The sequence below is a fragment of the Pongo abelii genome, chromosome 15 (assembly GCF_028885655.2).
Source record: "Pongo abelii isolate AG06213 chromosome 15, NHGRI_mPonAbe1-v2.0_pri, whole genome shotgun sequence".
NCBI classification, from domain to species: domain Eukaryota; kingdom Metazoa; phylum Chordata; class Mammalia; order Primates; family Hominidae; genus Pongo; species Pongo abelii.
In genome coordinates this window covers 4,271,915-4,294,289 of record NC_072000.2, presented here as the reverse complement: position 1 = coordinate 4,294,289, position 22,375 = coordinate 4,271,915, and positions in this window count along the sequence as shown.

Here is a 22,375-nt window from a genome sequence, read left to right as displayed (position 1 = left end):
TTACCCATTCTGTTTACCGTTACATTCAATTCAATTCCACTTCCCATTCCGTTCAGTTCGACATTCTTTCCATTCCATTCCATTCCATTCCACATTCCATTCCATTCCACATTCCATTAAGTTCCATTCCCCATTCCATTCCATTACATCCCACATTCCACTCCACAATCCATTCCAGAATCCATTTCATTCCATTACACGTTCCTTTCCACATTCCATTACACATTCCATTCCACGTTCCATTCCACATTATATTCCACGTTCATTTCCAAGTTCCATTCCACGTTCCATTCCATTCCATTCCACCATCCAATCCATTCCATTACACATTACATTACATTCTATTCCACATTCCATTCCACCTCCCATTCTACCTTCCATTTCACCTTCAATTCGAAGTTCCATTCTATTTTCCATTCCATTCCATTCCACCTTCAATTAAACGTTCCATTCCATGTTCCGTTCCAAGTTCCATTCCATGCTCCCTTCCATGTTTCGTTCCATTCCATTCCACATTCCATTCCATTCCATTCCACCTTCTATTCCACTTTCCACTCCGTTCCTATCCACATTCCATTCCACATTCCATTCCATTCCATTCCAACTTCCATTCCACATTCTCTTCCATTCCATTCTATACCACATTGCTTTCCATTCCATTCCACAATCCAATCCACATTCCAATCCATTCCATTCCACTTTCCATTATTTTCCATTCCAACTTCAATTCCACATTCCACTACGTTACATTTCATTCCACATTCCATGCCACATTCCATTCAATTCCATTACACATACCATTCCATTCCATTCCGTATTCCATTCCATTCCATTCCATTCCATTCCAACTTCAATTCCAGATTCCATTCCATTCCATTCCATTCCATTCCACATTCCATTCCACATTCCTTTTGACAATGCATTCCATTCCATTCCACATTCCATTCCATTCCATTCCGCATTCAATTTCATTCCATTCCACATTCCATTCCAATCCATTCCATTCCACATTACATTCTATTCCATTCCACATTCCATTCCGCGTTTCATTCCACGTTCCATTGCACTTTCCATTCCACGTTCCATTCCAAATTACATTCCACATTCCATTCAACATTCCTTTCCAGATTCCATTCAATTTCGTTCCCCGTTCCACTCCACATTCCGTTTCATTCCATTCCACATTCCATTCCATCCCACTACACATTCCATTCCACATTCCATTCCATTCCATTCCACATTCCATTACACGTTCCATTCCATTACAATTTCCTTTCCATTCAACGTTCCATTCCACATTGCATTCCACATTCCATTCCACATTCCATTCCACATTCCATTGCGTTCTGTTCTATATTGCATTACACTTTCCATTCCACATTCCATTCTACTTTCCATTACATTACATTGCACATTCCATGCCACATACTAATCCATTACTTTCCACATTCCATTCCAAAATCCCTTCCACATTCCAGTCCATTCCATTCCACATTCCATTCAACATTCCATTCCACTCGATTCCACATTCCATTGCATTCCATTCCACATTCCATTACCCATTTCTTTCCACAATTCTTTCCCCATTGCATTCCATTGCATTCCACATTCCATTCCACATTCCATTACACATTCCATTCCACATTCCATTCCATTCCATTCCACAGACAATTCCACATTCCATTCAACATTCCATTCCCCTTTCCTTTCCATTTCCATTCAGTTCCTTTCCATTCAGTTCAGTTCAGTTCCACATTCTTTCCTTTCCATTCAGTTCCACATTCCACTCCATTCCATTCCATTCCATTCCACATTCCATTGCATTCCATTCCACATTCCATTCCATTCCATTGCACATTCCATCCCATTCCATTGCACATTCCATCCCATTCCATTCCTCCTTCCATTCCACATTCCCTTTCATTCCAAATTCCATTCTTTTACTATCCACATTCTATTCTACATTTCATTCCATTCCATTCCACATTCTCTTCCACATTGCATTCGATTCATTTCCACATTCCATTCCACATTCCATTCCACTATATTCCACATTCCATTCCACATTCTATTCCATTCCATTCCGCATTCCTTTCCATTCCATTCCAATTTCCATTCCATTCCTTTCCACTTTCCATTTCATTCAATTTAACATTCCATTCAATTACATTGCGTTCCACATTCCATTCCATTGTATTCCACTTTCCATTCCATTGCAATATTTTCTACATCCCATTCCATTCCATTCCACATTTCATTAAATTACATTCCACATTCCACTCTATATTCCATTCCACTTTCTTTTCCATGATCCATTCAACCTTCCATTCCACATTCCATTCTATTTCATCCCACATTTCATTACACGTTCCATTCCATTCCACATTCCATTCCATTTCATCCCATATTTCATTACACGTTCCATTCCATTCCATTCCACGTTCCATTCCATTCCATGCCACTTTCCATTCCACGTTCCATTGCAAGCTCCAATCTACGTTCCTTTCCACGTTCGATTCCACATTCCATTCCTTTCCATCCCATATTCCATACCATTCCATTCGATTCCATTCCACAATCCATTCCATTCTATTTGACATTCCATTCACATTCAATTCCGCATTCCATTTCATTCCATTCCACATTCCATTCCACATTCCATTCCTTTCCATTACAAATTCCATTTCACTTTCCATTCCACATTACATTTCAATTTATATTGCACATTCCATACCACATTCCATTTCATTCCATTCCACATTACATTCCATTCCACATTCCATTCCAAATTCCATTTCATTTCATTTCACATTCCATTCCTCATTCCATTGCTCATTCCCTTCCACATTCCATTCCACATTCCATTCCAAATTCCATTTTATTTCATTCCACTTTCCATTGGACATTCCCTTCCACATTCCATTCCATTCCATTCCGCATTCCATTCCATTCCATTCCACATTATATTCCATTTCATTCCACATTCCATTCCTCATTCAATTGCACATTACCTTCCACATTCTGTTCCATTCCACATTCCATTACATTACATTCCACATCCCACTCTACCTTCTCTTCCACTTTCTATTCCACAATCCATTCAACCTTCCATTGTACATTCCAATCCATTTCATCCCACATTTCATTACACGTTCCATTCCATTCCATTCCACATTCCATTCCAGGTTACATTCCATTCCATGCCACTTTCCATTGCACGTTCCATTGCAAGCTCCAAGCTATGTTCCTTTCCACGTTCGATTCCTCATTCCATTCCATTCCATCCCATATTCCATACCATTCCATTCGATTCCATTCCACAATCCATTACATTCCATTTGACATTCCATTAACATTCAATTCCACAATCCATTTCTTTCCATTCCACATTCCATTTCACACTCTGTTCCGTTCCATTCCGCGTTGCATTCCACACTACATTCCACATTCCATTCCACATTCCGTTTCGCATTCCATTCCATTCCATTTCATTCCATATTCCATTCCATTCCATTTCATTCCATATTCCATTCCATTCCAATCAATATTCCATTCCATTCCATTCAACGTTGCATTCCATTCCACATTCCAATGCATTGCACTTCCCATTCCGTTCCATTACACATTCCATTCCACATTACATTCCAGATTCCATTCCACATTTCATACCACTCCATTCCAGATTCTATTCCACATTACATTCCTTCCCATTACACATTCCATTTAACTTTCTATTCCACATTCCATTCCACTTTCCATTCCACAGTCCATTCCACATTCCTTTCCATTCCATTTCACATTGCATTCCATTTCATTCCATTCCAAATTCCATTCATTCCACGTGCCATTCCATTGCATTCCACGTTCCATTCCACATTGCATTCCGCATTCCATTCCACATTCCATTCCATTCCATTGCACATTCCATTTTACATTCCATTCTACATTCCAGTCGACATTCCATACCATTCCTTTCCACATTCCATTCCACTTTCCCTTCCTTTCCATTACAAATTCCATTTCACTTTCCATTCCACATCACATTGCACTCTCCACTGCACATTCCATTCCACATTCCATTCCATTCCATTTCACATTCCATTCCACATTCCATTCCACATTCCATTCCATTCCATTCCACATTTCATTCCATTGCACTTTCCATTCCAAATTCCATTCCATTTCATTCCACATTCCATTCCACATTCCATTGCTCATTCCCTTCCATATTCCCTTCCATTCCATTCCACACTCCATTCCATTCCATTCCACATTATATTCCATTACATTCCACATTCCATTCCTCATTCAATTGCACATTCCCTTCCACATTCCATTACGTTGTATTCCACATTTCATTCCACATTCCATTCCATTCCATTACACTTTCCATACCACATTCGATTCCATTCTATTCCACATTACATTCCATTACATTCCACATTCCATTCCACATTACATTCCACATTCCATTGCATTCCATTCCAAGTTCCTTTCCACCTTCCATTAGACGTTCCATTCCACGTTCCATTCCATTTTCCATTCCATTCCATTCCAATTTCCATTGCACATTCCATTCCTTTCCATTAATTATTTCATTCCATTCCATTGGATTCCACATTTCATTGCATTCCAATCCACATTCCATTCTATTCCATTCCACATTGCATTCCATTCCATTCCAATTTCCATTCAATTCCATTCCATTCAATGGCACATTCCATTCTACATTCCATTGCTTTCCATTCAACGTCCCATTACATTCCGTTCCATTCCATTCCACATTCCATTCCATTCTGTTCCCCATTTCATTGCCTTCCATTCCACATTCCATTCCATTCCATTTCACATTCTATTAAATTCCATTCCACATTCCATTCCACAATCCATTGCATTCCATTCCACATTCTATTCCATTCCATTCCACATTCCATTCCATTCCATTCCAAATTTCATTCCAGGTTCCATTCCATTCCATTCCGCATTCTTTCCAATTTCCATTCCACATTTGATTTCATGTTCCAATCCAGGTTCCATTCCACTTTCCATTCCATTCCATTTCACCTTTCATTCCATTCTATTCCACGTTATATTTCATTCCGTTCCACATTCCATTCCACATTCCCTTTCACCTTCCATTCCATTCCATTCCAAATTCCATTCCTTTCTATTCTGCATTCCATTACATTCCATTCCACGTTGCACTACATTCCATTCCACATTCTAATCCACATTCCATTCACCATTCCATTCCACATTCCATTCGACTTTCCATTCCTTTCCATTCCATTCCACATTCCATAACATTCCATTCCACTTTCAACTCCATTCCATTCCATATTCCATAGCATATTCCTTTCCATTCCATTCCATTCCACCTTCCATCCCACATTCCTTTCCATTACATTCCACATTGCATTCCACATTCCATTCCACGATTCATTCCTCGTAATATTCCACAGTACATTCCACATTCCATTCCAAGTTCCATTCCACGTTCCATACCATTCCATTCCATGTTCCGTTCCATTCCATTCGAGGTTGCATTTCATTCTATTCCATGTTCCATTCCAGATTCCATTTCCCCATTCTATTCCCCTTTCTATTCCATTCCAATTCACTTCGAATTCCATTCAATTCCACATTCCTTTCCATTCCATTTCAGTCCATTCCACAGTCCATTTTTTTCCATTCCATTCCAAATTCCCTTAAGTTCCATGCCGCATTACTCTCCGTTGCATTACACATTCCATTCCTTTCCATTCCATACCACTTTCCATAACATTACATTCCATTCCACATTCTATTCCATTCCATTCCACATTCCATTCCATTCCAATTCATTCCATTTCATTCCACATTCCATTCCATTTCAGTTTCCTTTCCATTCCATTCCATAATATTCCTCATTCCCTTCCATTCCATTCCACAATCCATTCCACATTCCATTGCATTCCATTCCACATTCCATTCCACATTCCTTTCCACATTTCATTGCGTTACATTGCCCATTCCATTCCACATTCCATTTCACATTCCATTCCACATTCCATTACATTTCATTCCACATTCCATTCAAAATTCCATTCCACATTCCATTTCACTTTCCATTCCATATTCTATTCCATAATCCATTCTACCTTCCTTTACACTCCTTTCCACATTCCATTCCACATTCAATTCCATTCCATTCCTCTTTCCATACCATTCCATTTCATTCCACTCCGCATTCCATTCTATTCCATTCCACATTCTACTCCACATTACATTAAATTCCATTCCACATTCCGTTCCACATTCCGTTCCACATTCCATTCCATTCCATTCCATTCCATTCCACATTCTGTTCCATTCTGTTCCACATTACATTCCACATTCCATTCCACTCTGCTTTCCACATTCCATTCCACTTTCAGTTCCACGTTCCATTCCAAGTTCTATTCCGTGTTCCATTCCATTCCATTACATGTTGCACTGCACATTGCATTCCTTTCTATTCCCCTTTCTATTGCACAATGTTTTCCACATTCCCCTCCACATTCCATTCCAACACATTCCACGTTCCATTTCACTTTCCATTCCACAGTCCATTCCACATTCCATTCCACGTTCCATTCCATTACATTCCACATTCCTCTCCACTTTCCATTCCTTTACATTGCACGTTCCAATCCTCATTACATTGCACATTCCATTCCACGTTCCATTACACATTCCATTCCACGTTCCATTCCACATTCCATTCCATTCCATTTCACCTTCCCTTCCATTCCATTTCATTCCATTCCGTATTCCATTCCATTCCATTAGACATTGTATTCCAACTTCCATTATTTCCATTCCAAATTACATTCCACATTCCATTCCATTCCTTTCCAGATTCCATTCCATTCCATTCCACATTCCATTGCACATTCCATTCCACGCTGCATTCCACATTCCATTCCACGTTCCATTCCACGTTCTATTACAAGTTCCCTTCCATGTTACATTCCATTCCATTGCACGTTACATTGCGCAATTCATTCCATACCTTTCCACTTTCTGTTCCATATTCCATTCCACATTCCATTCCACATTCCATTCCGTTCCATTCCACATTCCATTCCACATTGATTTGCATTCCATTCCGTTTTCCATTCCACATTTCATTCCACATTCCATTACAATATATTCCACGTTCCATGTCACGTTCCTTTCACAGTCCATTCCACATTCCATTCCACGTTCTATTCCATTCCATTCCACATTATATCCACTTTCCATTCCTTTCTATTCAATTTTCCATTCCACATTCCATTTCACGTTCCATTACACATTCCTTTCCACGATCCATTCCATATTCTATTCCACGTTCCATTCCATTCCATTCCACCTTGCATTCCACATTGCATTCCATTGCATTCCACGTTTCAATGCATTCCATTACACGTTCCATTCCACCTTCCATTCCACAATCCATTCTGTTCCACTGCATTCCATTCCACTTTCCATTCCACATTCCATTCCACATTAATTTCCACATTCCATTTCGTTCCATTCCACAATCCATTCCACATTCCTTTCCACATTCCATTCCACATAGCATTCCATTCCATTCTACATTCCATTCCACATTCCATTAAACATTCCATTCCATTACTTTTCACATTCCATTCCACACACCGTTCCACATTCCATTCCATTCCATTCTACGTTCCATTCCACTTTCCATTCCATTCCATTCCTTGTTCCATTCCACATTCCATTGCACATTCCATCCCACGTTCTCTTCCACAATCCATTCCACTTTCCATTCCACATTCCATTCCATTCCATTCCACTTTGCTTTCCATTCCACATTGAATTCCACATTCCATTCCACATTGCACTCCATTACATTCCACGTGCCACTCCACATTCCATTCTACATTCCATTCCATATTCCATTCCATTCAATTCCACATTCCATTCCATTCCATTCCACATTCCATTCAATTTCATTCCACATTCCATTCCGCATTCAATTCCATTCCATTCCACATTCCATTCCACTTTCCATTCCATTCCATCCATTCCATATTTCATCCCACATTACAATCCATTCCATTTCACAATCCATTCCATTCCATTCATATTCCGTTCCACATTCCTTTAGATGTTCCATTCTATTCCATTGAACGCTACATTCGTCCTTCCATTCCACGTTCAATTTCACGTTCAATTCCACACCATTCCACCTTCCATTCCACTTTCCATTCTACATTCCATACCATTCCATTCTATTCCATTCCACCTTCCATGCCATTCCATACCACATTCTATTCCACAATCCAATCCATTCCATTCTCATTCTTTTCCCTTTCATTCCATATTCCATTCTACGTTCCATTCCATATTCCATGCCACTTTCCATTCCATGTTCCACTTCGCATTGCATACCATTCCATTCCATTCCATTCCGGATACCATTCCATTCCGTTACACATTCTATTCCACATTCCATTCCATTCCATTTGACACTCCATTCCACATTACATTCTATTCCATTCCATTTCATTTGACATTCCATTCCACATTACATTCTATTCCATTCCACATCCCACTCTTTCCATTCCACGTTCTTATCCTTTCCATTCCTCGTTACATTGCACATTCCATTGCACCATCCATTCAACATTCGATTCCACTCTGTTCCAAATTCCATTCCATTCCATTCCACATTCCATTCCACACTCCATTCCACATTCCATTCCATTCCATTCCATTCGATTACACATTCCATTCCATTCCATTCCACTTTCCATTCAACGTTCCATTCCACATTCCATTCCACTTTCCATTCCACTTTCCATTCCACGTTCCAGTCCATTCCATTCCACATTCCATTCCATTGCATTCCACTTTCTATTCCACATTCTATTCGACAATACATTCCACAATCCATTCAATCCATTCCACTCAATTCCACGTTCCATTCCTCATTCCATTCCACATTTCATTCCGTTACATTTCATATTCCATTCCACATTCCTTTCCACATTCCATTCCACATTCCATTCCATTCCACTCCATTCCATTCCACATTCCATTCCGCATTCCCTTACACATTCCATTCCACGTTCCATTCCACATTGCATTCCATTCAATTCCACATTCCATTCCATTTCATTCCAAGTTCCATTGCACGTTCCATTCCATTTCATTGCACATTCCATTCCAGCCCATTGCATTCAGTAGCGCATTGCATTTCACATTCCATTTCATTCGATTGCACATTGCATTCCACATTCCATTCCCTTCCATTCCACTTTATATTCCATTCCAATGCTTTCCATACCACATTCTATTCTATTCCATTTCATACCACTTTCCATTCCATTCCTTATTCGATCCTACATTCCATTCCATTCCACATTCCATTCCCTTCCATTCTACATTCCATTCCATTTCATTCAACATTCCATTCCATGTTCCATTCAATCTCATTCCATTCCACATTCCTTTCCACATTCCATTCCATTCCTTTCCATTTCACTTTCCATTGCATTCCATTCCGCATTCCATTGCACATTCCTTTTCCTTCCATTCCACATTCTATTCCATTCCATTCCACATTCCATTCCATTCCATTCCACATTCCATTCCAGGCCATTATATATTCCATTCCACATTCCATTCCATTCCATTCCGCATTAAATTGCACACTCCATTGCATTCAATTCCATTCCACATTCCATTCCATTCCGTTCCACATTCCGTTCCATTCCATTCCACATACAATTTCTTTCCTTTCCACATTACATTCCACTTTCCATTCCACGTTCCATTCCATATTCTATTCCATGGTCCATTCTATTTTCCATTCCACATTCCATTCTACGTTCCATTCTATTCCATTCCTCTTTCCATTCCATTCCATGCCACATTCCATTCCACTTTCATTTAGACTTTCCATTGTGTTCTATTCCACGTTCCCTTCTACCTTCCATTAGAGGTTACATTCCACATTCCATTCCACGTTCCATTCCATTCCATTCCAAGTTACCTTCCATATTCCATTCCATTGCATTGAACATTCCATTCCATTCCATTCAACGTTCCATTACATTCCATTCCATTTAACATTCGATTCCATTCAACATTCCTTTCAATTCCATTCCACGTTGCTTTCCACATTCCATTCCACATTGAATTACACGTACCATTCCACGTTGCATTCCATTCCATTCCATGTTCCATTCCACGTTGCTTTCCACATTCCATTCCACGTTGAATTACACGTACTATTCCACGTTGCATTCCATTCCATTCCATGTTCCATTCCACGTTCCGTTCCATTCCATTCCACATTCCATTTCATTCCATTCCACTTTCCATTCCACATTCCATTTCACATTCCATTCCAACTTCCATTTCATTCCATTCCTTTCCATTCCACATTCCATACAATTCCAGTCCAACTTCCATTCCATTGAATTCCACATTCAATTCCATCCATTATATTCCATTCCACATTGCATTGCACAACATTCCGCATTCCCTTCCATTCCGTTTAATTCTACATTCGAATCCATTCCATTCCAAATTGTATTCCATTCCATTCCACATTCCTTTCCATTCTATTCCATTACGTTTCAAATTCCATACCATTCCATTAAATTCCACCATCCATTGCACATTCAATTCCACATTTCATTCCATTGCATTCCATTCCTTTCCATTCCATTCCATTACACATTCCATTCCAAATTCCATTCCCGTCCATTCCACATTCCATTTCATTCCACATTCCGTTCAACATTCCTTTCCACATTCCATTCCATTTCATTTAAACATTCCATTCCATTCCAGTCCACCTTCCATTCCATTCCACATTCCATTCATAATCCCATTCCACATTCCATTCCACACCATTCCACATTCCATTCCACATTCTGTTCCATTCCATTCACGTTCCTTTCCACGTTCCATTCCACATTTAATTCCACATTTCATTCCACATTCCATTCCATTCCATTCCACATTCCATTTAACATTCCTTTGCATTGCATTCCACATTCCATTCCACATTCCATTCCAGATTCCATTCCATTCCACTCCACGTTCCATTCCATTTTCCATTCCATGTTACTTTCCATGTTCCATTCCATTCCATTCCACATTCCTTTCCACTTTTCATTCCATTCCATTCCACGTTCCATTCCACATTCCATTGTACATTCCATTCCATGTTCCATTCCACATTCCATTCTACGTTCCATTCCACTTTTCATTCCACGTTCCATGCCATTCAAGTTGCATTCCACATTTCATTTCACATTCCATTCCACGTTCCATTCCACATTCCATTGCACATTCCATTTCACGTTGCATTCCACATTCCATTCCACGTTCCATTTCACTTTCCATTTCATGTTCCATTTCATTCCATTTCATGATCCATTCCTCATTCCATTCCCTTCCCCTTTCCATTCCACATTCCATTCCACGTTCCATTCCATGTTCCATTCCACGTTCCATTTCATTGCATTCCACGTTCCATTCCACATTCCATTCCACGTTCCATTTCACTTTCCATTGCCCATTCCATTTCATTACATTTCCCGATACATTCCGCATTCCATTCCATTCCTTTCCACTTTCTATTCCACATTCAATTCCACGTTTCATTCCACGTTCCATTCCAAGTTCCATTCCATTCCATTCCACGTTCCATTCCACATTGCATTCCATTCCACGTTCCATTGTACATTCTATTATACATTCCATTCCATTCCACGTTCCATTCCACATTTCATTCCACATTCCATTCCACATTCCTTTCCACGTTCCATTCCACATTCCATTCAACAATCCATTCCATTCCATTCCACATGCCATTCCACATTCCATTCCATTGCATTCCACATTCCATTCCACATTCCATTCCATTCCATTCCATTCCACGTTTTATTCCACATTACATTGCACATTGCATTCGACATTCCCTTTCACGTTCCATTCCACATCCCATACCACATTCCATTCCACATTTCATTCCACATTCCATTCCACATTCCATTCCACGTTCCATTGCATTCCATTCCACGTTCCATTCTACATTCTATTAGACGTTTCATTCCATTCCATTCCACTTTCCATTCTACGTTTGGTTAGAGGTTCCATTCTGCATTCCATTCCACTTTCCATTCCATTAAATTCCATGTTACATTCCATATTCTATTCCATTCCAGTCCACATTCCAATCCACTCCAGTCAACATTCCATTACGTTGCATTCCACGTTCCACTCCACTTTCCATTCCACATTCCATTCCAGTTTCCTTTTCCTTCCATTCCACGTTCCATTCCATTCCATTCCACGTTCAATTTCATTGCATTCCAGGTTCCATTCCACATTATGTTTCACATTCCATTCCACCTTATATTTCATTCCATTCCGTTCCACATTCTATTCCACTCCATTCCACATTCCATTCCATTCCATTCCATTCCATTCCATTACACATTCCATTCCACATTCCATTCCCTTCCATTCCATATTCCATTCCATTCCATTGCACATTCCATTCCACCTTCCATTCCACGTTCCATTCTGCTCCATTCCATTCCATTCCATTCTGGATTCCTTTCCATTCCATTCCAAATTATGTTTGACATTTCATTCCATTCCTTTCCACATTCCATTCCAATCCAGTCCATATTCCATTCCTTTCCATTCCACGTTACATTCCACTTTCCATTCTACACTCCATTCCACATTCCATTCCACGTTCCATTCTACGTTCCATTCCATTCCATTAAACCTTCCGTTACCTTCCATTCCATTTCCATTACCTTCCATTCCAAATTTTTTCCATTCTATTCCACATTCCATTCCACGTTCCCTGACCTTCCATTCCTCATTATATTGCATTCCATTACACATTGCATTAAATTCCATTCCACTTTCCATTCCACATTCCATTACCATCCTTTCTCATTATTTTCCATTCCTTTTCACATTCCATTTAACGTTCCATTCCACGTTGCCTTTCACGTTGCATTGCATTCCATTCCATTCCATTGCAGATTCCATTCAGTTCCATTCCACATTCTATTCCACATTCCATTCCATTCCATTCCACATTCCATTCCACATTCCATTAAATTCCATTCCACATTCCCCTGCATTCCATTCCACATTCCATTCCATTCCATTCCATTCCACATTGCATTCCACATCCCACCCCATTCCATTCCACATTGCATTCCTGATTTCATTCCATTCCATTTCGCATTCCATTCCACATAGGGTTCCAATCCATTTCGTGTTCCATTCCACATTCCATTCCAAATTCCATTCTACATTCCATTCCACTTTCCATTCCATTCCATTCCATGCCATGTTCCATTTCTTTCCGTTCCACATTTCATTCCACATTCCATTTCACATTCCAATCCACATTCCATTTCACATTCCATTTCATTCCATTCCATTACATTCCACATTCCATTCCATTCCATTCCACATTCCATTCCACATTCCATTCCCCAATCCATTCCATTCCATTCTATTCTACATTGCATTCCATTCCATTCCACATTTCATTGCATTCCATTCCACTTTCCATTGGACACTCCATTTCACATTCCATTCCACATTCCATTCCACATTCCATACCATTCCATTACAAACTCCATTCCATTCTATTCCACATTCCATTGTACATTCCATTCCACTCCATTCAATTCCGCATTCCATTCCACATTCCATTCCTTTCCATTCCACATTCCAGTCCATAATCAATTAACACTCCATTGTAAGATCCATTCCTCATGCTATTCCACATTCCATTCCAAGTTCCATTCCACGTTCCATTTAATTGCATTCCATCTTCCATTCCAGATTCCATTTCACATCCCATTCCACCTTCCATTCTTTGCGTTCCCCATTCTATTCCCCATTCCATTCCATTCCATTCCACTTCCCGTTCCATTCATTTCCACATTCTTTCCATTCGATTACATTCCATTCCACATTCCATTCCTTTCCATTCCGCATACCATTCCATTCCACATTCCATTAAGTTGAATTCCACATTCCATTCCATTCCATTCCACATTCCATTCCGTTCCATTCCATTGCACTTTCCATTCCCTTCCATTATACATTGAATTTCATTCTATTCCACATTCCATTCCATGCTCCATTCCTCGTTACATTCCACATTACATTCCATTCCATTCCATTTCACATTCCTTACCATTCCATTCCATTTCATTCTGGATTCCATTCCATTCCATTCCACATTCCATTCAATTCCATTCCACAATCCATTCGATTCCTTTCCAGATTCCATTCCACATTGCATTCCATTCCATTCCACATTCCATATCATTCCATCAAATTCCATTCCAGAATCCATTCCATTCCATTCCAAATTCCATTCCACAATACATTCCACGTTCCATTCCTCGTTCCATTCCATTCAATTCCAAGTTCCATTCCACATGCTATTCCATTCCAGTTTCCTTTCCACATTCCATTCCACATGCCATTCAATTCCACTTTCCTTTCCACATTCCATTCCACATTCCATTCCACGTTACATTGTATTCCATTCCACGTTACATTGTGTTCACACTCCACATTCCATTACACATTCCATTCCATTCCATTCCACGTTGCATCCCACATTCCTTTCCATTCCATTCCAAATTGCATTGCATGTTCCTTTCTATTCCATTTCACACTCCATTCCAAAAGCTATTCCATTCCATTCCACGTTCCATCCACTTTCCATTCCAAATTACATTCCACGTACCATTCCACGTTCCACTCCATTCCATTCCAGTTTCCATTCAACATTCCATTCCATTCAATTTCACGTTCCATTCCATAATATATTCAACATTCCATTCCATATACCATTCCACGTTACATTCCACCATCCATTCCACGTTCCATTCCACGTTGAACTACATTCCATTTCGCGTTCCATTCCACATTCCATTCCACCTTCCTTTTCACAATCCATTCCAAATTCAATTTCATTCCACATTCCGTTCCACATTACATTCCGCGTCTCATTCCATTCCATTTCTCATTCCATTCCACATTCCATTCCACATTCCATGCAACATATTTTTCCACATTTTATTCCACATTTCATTCCGCATTCAATTCCAGATTCCATTACATTCCATTCCACATTCCATACCACATTCTATTCCATTGCATTCTATTCCACTCCATTCCAGATTCCACTGCATTCCGTTCAATTCCACTTTCCATTCCGTTCCATTCCGCATTCCGTTCCATTCATTTCCTCATTTCATTGCATTCCATTCCATTCCACTCCGCATACCATTCCATTCCACATTCTATTCCACGTTCCATTCCACGTTCCATTCCATTCCATGCCACATTCCATTCCATTTCATTTCACATTGCATTTCATTCTATTCCACATTGCATTCCATTTCATTCCACATTCCATTCCACATATGATTCCGTTGAATTCCATATTCCATTCCACTTTCCATTCCGTTCCGTTCCATTCCACATTTCATTTCAATTTCCATTCCGTTCCATTCCATTCCACTTTCCATTCCTCTTTCCATTCCACATTCCATTCCACATTCCTTTCCATTCCATAGCACATTCCATTCGACATTGCATTCCATTCCATTCCAGGCTGCGTTCCACATTCCATTCCATTCCATTCAATTCCATTCGACATTCCATTCAACTTTCCTTTCCATTCCATTCCACATTCCATTCCATTCCATATTCCATTCCTTTCCACATTCCATTCCACATTATATTCAATTCTATTCCATTCCACATTCCATTCCATTCCATTCCACATTCCGTTGGATTCCATTCCACATTCCATTCCATTCCATTCCACTTTGCATGCCAGTCCATTCCATGCAAACTTTCATTTCATTCCAGTCCATTCCACATTCCATTCCATTCTATTCCACGTTCCATTCCATTCCACATTGCATTCCATTCCATTCCTTTACAAATTCCTTTCCACATTCATTTCCATTCTATTCCACATTCCATTCCACATTCCATTCCACCTTCACTTCCATTCCGTTCCAGATTCCATTGCACATTCCAATCCATTTCATGCCACATTACATTACAAATTCCATCCGATTCCATTCGACATTCCATTCCATGATCCATTGCATTCCACATTCCATTCCACGTACCTTTCCGTTCCACTCCACAGTCCATTCCACTTTCCATTCCATTCCATTCCAGTTTCCATTCCATTCCATTCCATTCCACATTGCATTCCATTCCATCCACATTCCATTCCATAACATTCCACATTCCATTCCATTCCATCTCATTCCACATTACATTCCATTCCATCGACATTCCATTCCATTCCATTCCACATTCAATTCCATTCCATTCCACATTCCATTCCATTCCATTCAATATTCCGTTGCATTCCATTCCAGATTGCATTCAATTCAATTACATTCCTCATTTCATTCCATCCAATTTCATTTCATTGCACATTCCATTCCACATTCCATTCCATTCCATTCTATATTCCATTGCATTCCACATTCCATTACATATTCCAATGCATTCCATTCCACATTGCAGTCCATTCCACATTCCACTCCAAGTACCATTCCATCCGTTTCAACATTACATTCCACATTCCATTCCATTCGATTCCATATTGTATTCCATTACATTTCACGTTCCTTTCCATTCCATTCCATATTCCATTCCTTTCCACATTACATTCCGTTCGACATTGCATTCCATTCCACATTCCACTCTACATTCCAATCCATTCCCTTCCACATTCTATTCCACATTCCATTCCATTCCATTCCATTCCATATTCCATTCCGTTCCATTCCACTTTCCATTCCATGCTATTCCATATTCCATTCCATTTCATTCCACATTCCATTCCATTCCACATTTCATTCCATTCCATTCCATTCCACCTTCCACTCCATTCCATTCCCTTCCATTACATTCCATTCCACGTTCCTTTCCATTCCATTCCATTCCATTCCACTTTCTATTCCATTCCATTCCACGTTCCATTCCATTCCACATTCCATTGCATTCCATTCCACTCCACATTCCATTCCATGCCATTCCACTTTCCATTCCATTCGATTCCCCTTTCCATTCCTTTCTATTCCACAATCCATTCCATTCCATTCCAGGTTCCATTCAATTCCATTCCATTTCGCACTCCATTCCATTCCACATTCCATTCCATTCAATTCCAATCCACATTCCATTCCATTCCAATCCATTTTCCATTCCATTCCATTCCACATTCCTTTCCATTCCATTCCACATTCCATTGCACACACCATTCCATTCCACATTCCATTCCACGTTTCATTCAATTCCACATTTCATTACAAATTATATTCCTTTCCATTCTATATTCCATTCACATTCAATTCAACATTCCATTCCATTCCATTCCGCATTCCCTTCCATTCCGCATTCCATTCTATTCCACGTTCCATTCCATTCCATTCCACATACCATTGCACATTCCATTCCCTTCCATTGCACATTCCATTGCATTCCATTCGATATTCCATTCCATTCCATTCCACATTTCACTCCACATTCCGTTCCATTTCATTCCACATACCATTCCACGTTCCATTCCGCGTTCCTTTCCACTTTCCATTGCACGTTCCATTCCATTCCATTCCACGTTCCATTCCACAATTTATTATATTCCATTCCACTTTCCATTCAACATTCCATTCCAACTTCCATTTCTTTCCATTCCACATTCCATTCCACTTTCCATTCAATATTCCATTCCACATTCCATTTCATTGCGTTCCACATTCCATTCCTCATTCCATTTCATTTCATTCCATGTTCTATTCCATTCCACTTCACAATCGATTCCACATTCCGGTCCATTCCGTTCCACATTCCATTCCAAATTGCATTCCACATTCCATTCCATTCCATTCCACATTCCATTCCACGGTCCATTCCGTTCCTTGTCACTTTCCATTCCACGTTCCCTTCCATATTCCATTCCACTTTCCATTCCGTTCTATTCCATCTTCCATTCCACAGTCCATTCCACATTCTATTCCACATTCCATTCCATTCCATTCCTCATTCCATTCCACAGTCCATTCCATTCCATTCGACGTTCCATTCCACATTCCATTCCATTCCATTCCCTCTTCCTTCCACATTACATTCCACGTTCCATTCCAAGTTCCACTCCACGTTCCATTACATTTTCCATTCCATTGCTTTCCATGTTCCATTCCATTCAATTCCATATTCCATTGCTTTCAATTCCATCTTCCATTCCTTTCCGTTTTGCATTCCATTCCACAGTCCATTTCTCATTCCATTCCACAGTCCATTTCACATTCCATTCCGCATTACATTGCACATTCCATTCCATTCCATTCCATTCCATTCCACTTTCGATTACATTTCAATCCACATTCCATTCCATTCCATTCCACATTCTATTCCATTCCATTCCATTCCCTTCCACATTCTATTCCGTTCCATTCCCTTCCATTACACATTCCATACTTTTCCATTCCATTCCACATTTCATACCATTCCATTCCATTCCACTTTCCATTCCACATTCCATTCCATTCCATTCCATTCCACTTTCCATTCCACATTCCATTCCATTCCATTCCACTTTCCATTACACATTCCAATCCACATTCCATTCCATTCCACATTCCTTTTCATTCCATTTCCCTTGCATTCCACATACCATTCCATTCCACCTTGCATTCCACATTCCATTCCATTCTACATTCCATTTCACATTCTATTCCATTATGTTCCTTATTCCATTCCACATTCCATTCCATTCCTTTCCAAGTTGCATTCCTTTCCATTTTGCATTCCATTCCTTTCTATTCCATTACACTTTCCATTCTGCGTTCCATTCCACTCCATTCCATGATCCATTCCACGTTCCATTCCACATTCCATTCCATATTCCATTCCAAATTCCTATCCATACCATTCCACATTGCACTCCATTCCATTCCACATTCCATTCCATACAGATAAACATTCCATTCCATTCCATTTCACATTCTATTCCATTCCAATCCATTGTATTCCAAATTAAATTCCATTCCATTCCACATTTCATTCCACATTGCATTCCATTCCACTCCGTATTCCATTCCATTCCATTCCACATTCCATTCGAAATTCCATTCCATTCCACATTCCATTCCATTCCATTCCATTCCACATTCCATTCCGTTCCATTCCGCATACCATTCCATTCCACATTCCATTAATTTGCATTCCACATTCCATTCCATTCCATTACACATTCCATTCCATTCCATTCCATTGCACTTTCCATTCCCTTCCATTATACTTTCGATTTCATTCTATTCCACATTCCATTCCATGTTCCATTCCACGTTACATTCCACATTACATTCCATTCCAATCCACATTCTTTACCGTTCCATTACATTTTATTCCAGATTCCATTCCATTCCATTCCACATTCCATACCATTCCATTCCACAATGCATCCGATTCCTTTCCAGTTTCCCTTCCACATTGCATTCCATTCCATTCCACATTCCATTTCATTCCATCAAATTCCATTCCAGAATCCATTCCATTCCATTACAAATTCCATTCCACGAAACATTCCACATTCCATTCCTTGTTCCATTCCATTCAATTCCAAGTTCCATTCCACATGCCATTCCATTCCAGTTTCCTTTCCACCTTCCATTCCACATGCCATTCAATTCCACTTTCCTTTCCACATTCCATTCCACATTCCATACCACGTTACATTGTCTTCCATTCCACATTACATTGTGTTCCCACTCCACATTCCATTCCATATTCCATTCCATTCCTTTCCACGTTGCATTCCACGTTCCATTCCATTCTATTCCAAATTGCATTGCACGTTCCTTTCTATTCCATTCCACACTCCATTCCATAAGCTATTCCATTCCACTCCACGTTCCATCCACTTTCCATTCCAAATTACATTCCACATACCATTCCACGTTCCACTCCATTCCTTTCCAGTTTCCATTCAACATTCCATTCCATTCAATTTCACGTTCCATTCCATAATATATTCAACATTCCATTCCATATACCATTCCACGTTACATTCTACGATCCATTCCACCTTCCATTCCACGTTGAACTACATTCCATTTCGCGTTCCATTCCACATTCCATTCCACCTTCCTTTTCACAATCCATTCCACATTCAATATCATTCCACATTCCATTCCACATTCCATTCCGCATCCCATTCCATTCCATTTCTCATTCCATTCCACATTCCATTCCACATTCCATGCAACATATTATTCCACATTTTATTCCACATTTCATTCCGCATTCAATTCCAGATTCCATTACATTCCATTCCACATTCCATACCACATTCTATTCCATTGCATTCTATTCCTTTCCATTCCACATTCCACTGCATTACGTTCAATTCCACATTCCATTCCGTTCCATTCCGCATTCCGTTCCATTCATTTCCTCATTTCATTGCATTCCATTCCATTCCATTCCGCATACCATTCCATTCCACATTCCATTCCACTTTCCATTCCACGTTCCATTCCATTCCATGCCACATTCCATTCCATTCCATTTCACATTGCATTCCATTCTATTCCACATTGCATTCCATTCCATTCCACATTCCATTCCACATTTGATTCCATTGAATTCCATATTCCATTCCACATTCCATTCCGTTCCGTTCCATTCCACATTTCATTTCACTTTCCATTCCGTTCCATTCCATTCCACATTCCATTCCTCTTTCCATTCCACATTCCATTCCACATTCCTTTCCATTCCATAGCACATTCCATTCGCCATTCCATTCCTGACTGCATTCCACATTCCATTCCATTCTGTTCAATTCCATCACATATTCCATTCCACTTTCCTTTCCATTCCTTTCCACATTCCATTCCATTCCACATTCCATTCCTTTCCACATTCCATTCCACATTATATTCGATTCTACTCCATTCCACATTCCATTACATTCCATTCCATTCCACATTCCGTTGGATTCCATTCCACATTAAATTCCCTTCCATTCCACTTTGAATGCCCATCCATTCCATTCAAACTTTCATTTCATTCCAGTCCATTCCACATTCCATTCCATTCTCTTCCAAGTTCCATTCCATTCCACATTGCATTCCATTCCATTCCATTACAAATTCCTTTCCACATTCATTTCCATTCTATTCCACATTCCATTCCACCTTCCATTCCATTCCATTCCACATTCCATTCCACATTCACTTCCATTCCATTCAAGATTCCATTGCACATTCCAATCCATTTCATGCCACATTCCATTCCAAATTCCATCCGATTTCATTCCACATTCCATTCCATGTTCCATTCCATTCCTCATTCCATTCCACGTACTTTTCCATTCCACTCCACAGTCCATTCCACTTTCCATTCCATTCCATTCCAGTTTCCATTCCATTCCATTCCATTCCACATTGCATTCCATTCCATCCACATTCCATTCCATAACATTCCAAATTGCATTCCATTCCATCCCATTCCACATTAGATTCCATTCAATCGACATTCCATTCCATTCCATTCCACATTCAATTCCGTTCCATTCCACATTCAATTCCATTCCATTCCACATTCCATTCCATTCCATTCAACATTTTGTTGCATTCCATTCCAGATTGCATTCAATTCAATTACATTCCTCATTTCATTCCATCCAATTTCATTTCATTGCACATTCCATTCCACATTCCTTTACATTCCATTCTAAATTCCATTCCATTCCATTCCACATTCCATTCCATTATATTGCACATTCTATTGTATTCGATTCCACATTCCATTCCATTCCATTTCATTCCGTTCCACATTCCATTCCATTCCATTCCATTCCACATTCAACTCCATTCCATTCCACGTTCCATACCATTGCATTCCACCTTCCAATCCATTCCATTCTATTCCACATTCCATTCCATTCCATTCTATATTCCATTGCATTCCACATTCCATTCCATATTCCAATGCATTCCATTCCACATTGCAGTCCATTCCGCATTCCACTCCACGTACCATTCCATCCATTTCAACATTACGTTCCACATTCCATTCCATTCGATTCCATATTGTATTCCATTACATTCCACGTTCCTTTCCATTCCATTCCACAATCATTTCCATTCCATTCCACATTCCATTCCATTCCACATTCCATTCCATTCGACATTGCGTTTCTTTCCACATTCCACTCTACATTCCAATCCATTCCCTTCCACATTCTTTTCCACATTCCATTCCATTCCATTCCATATTCCATTCCATTCAA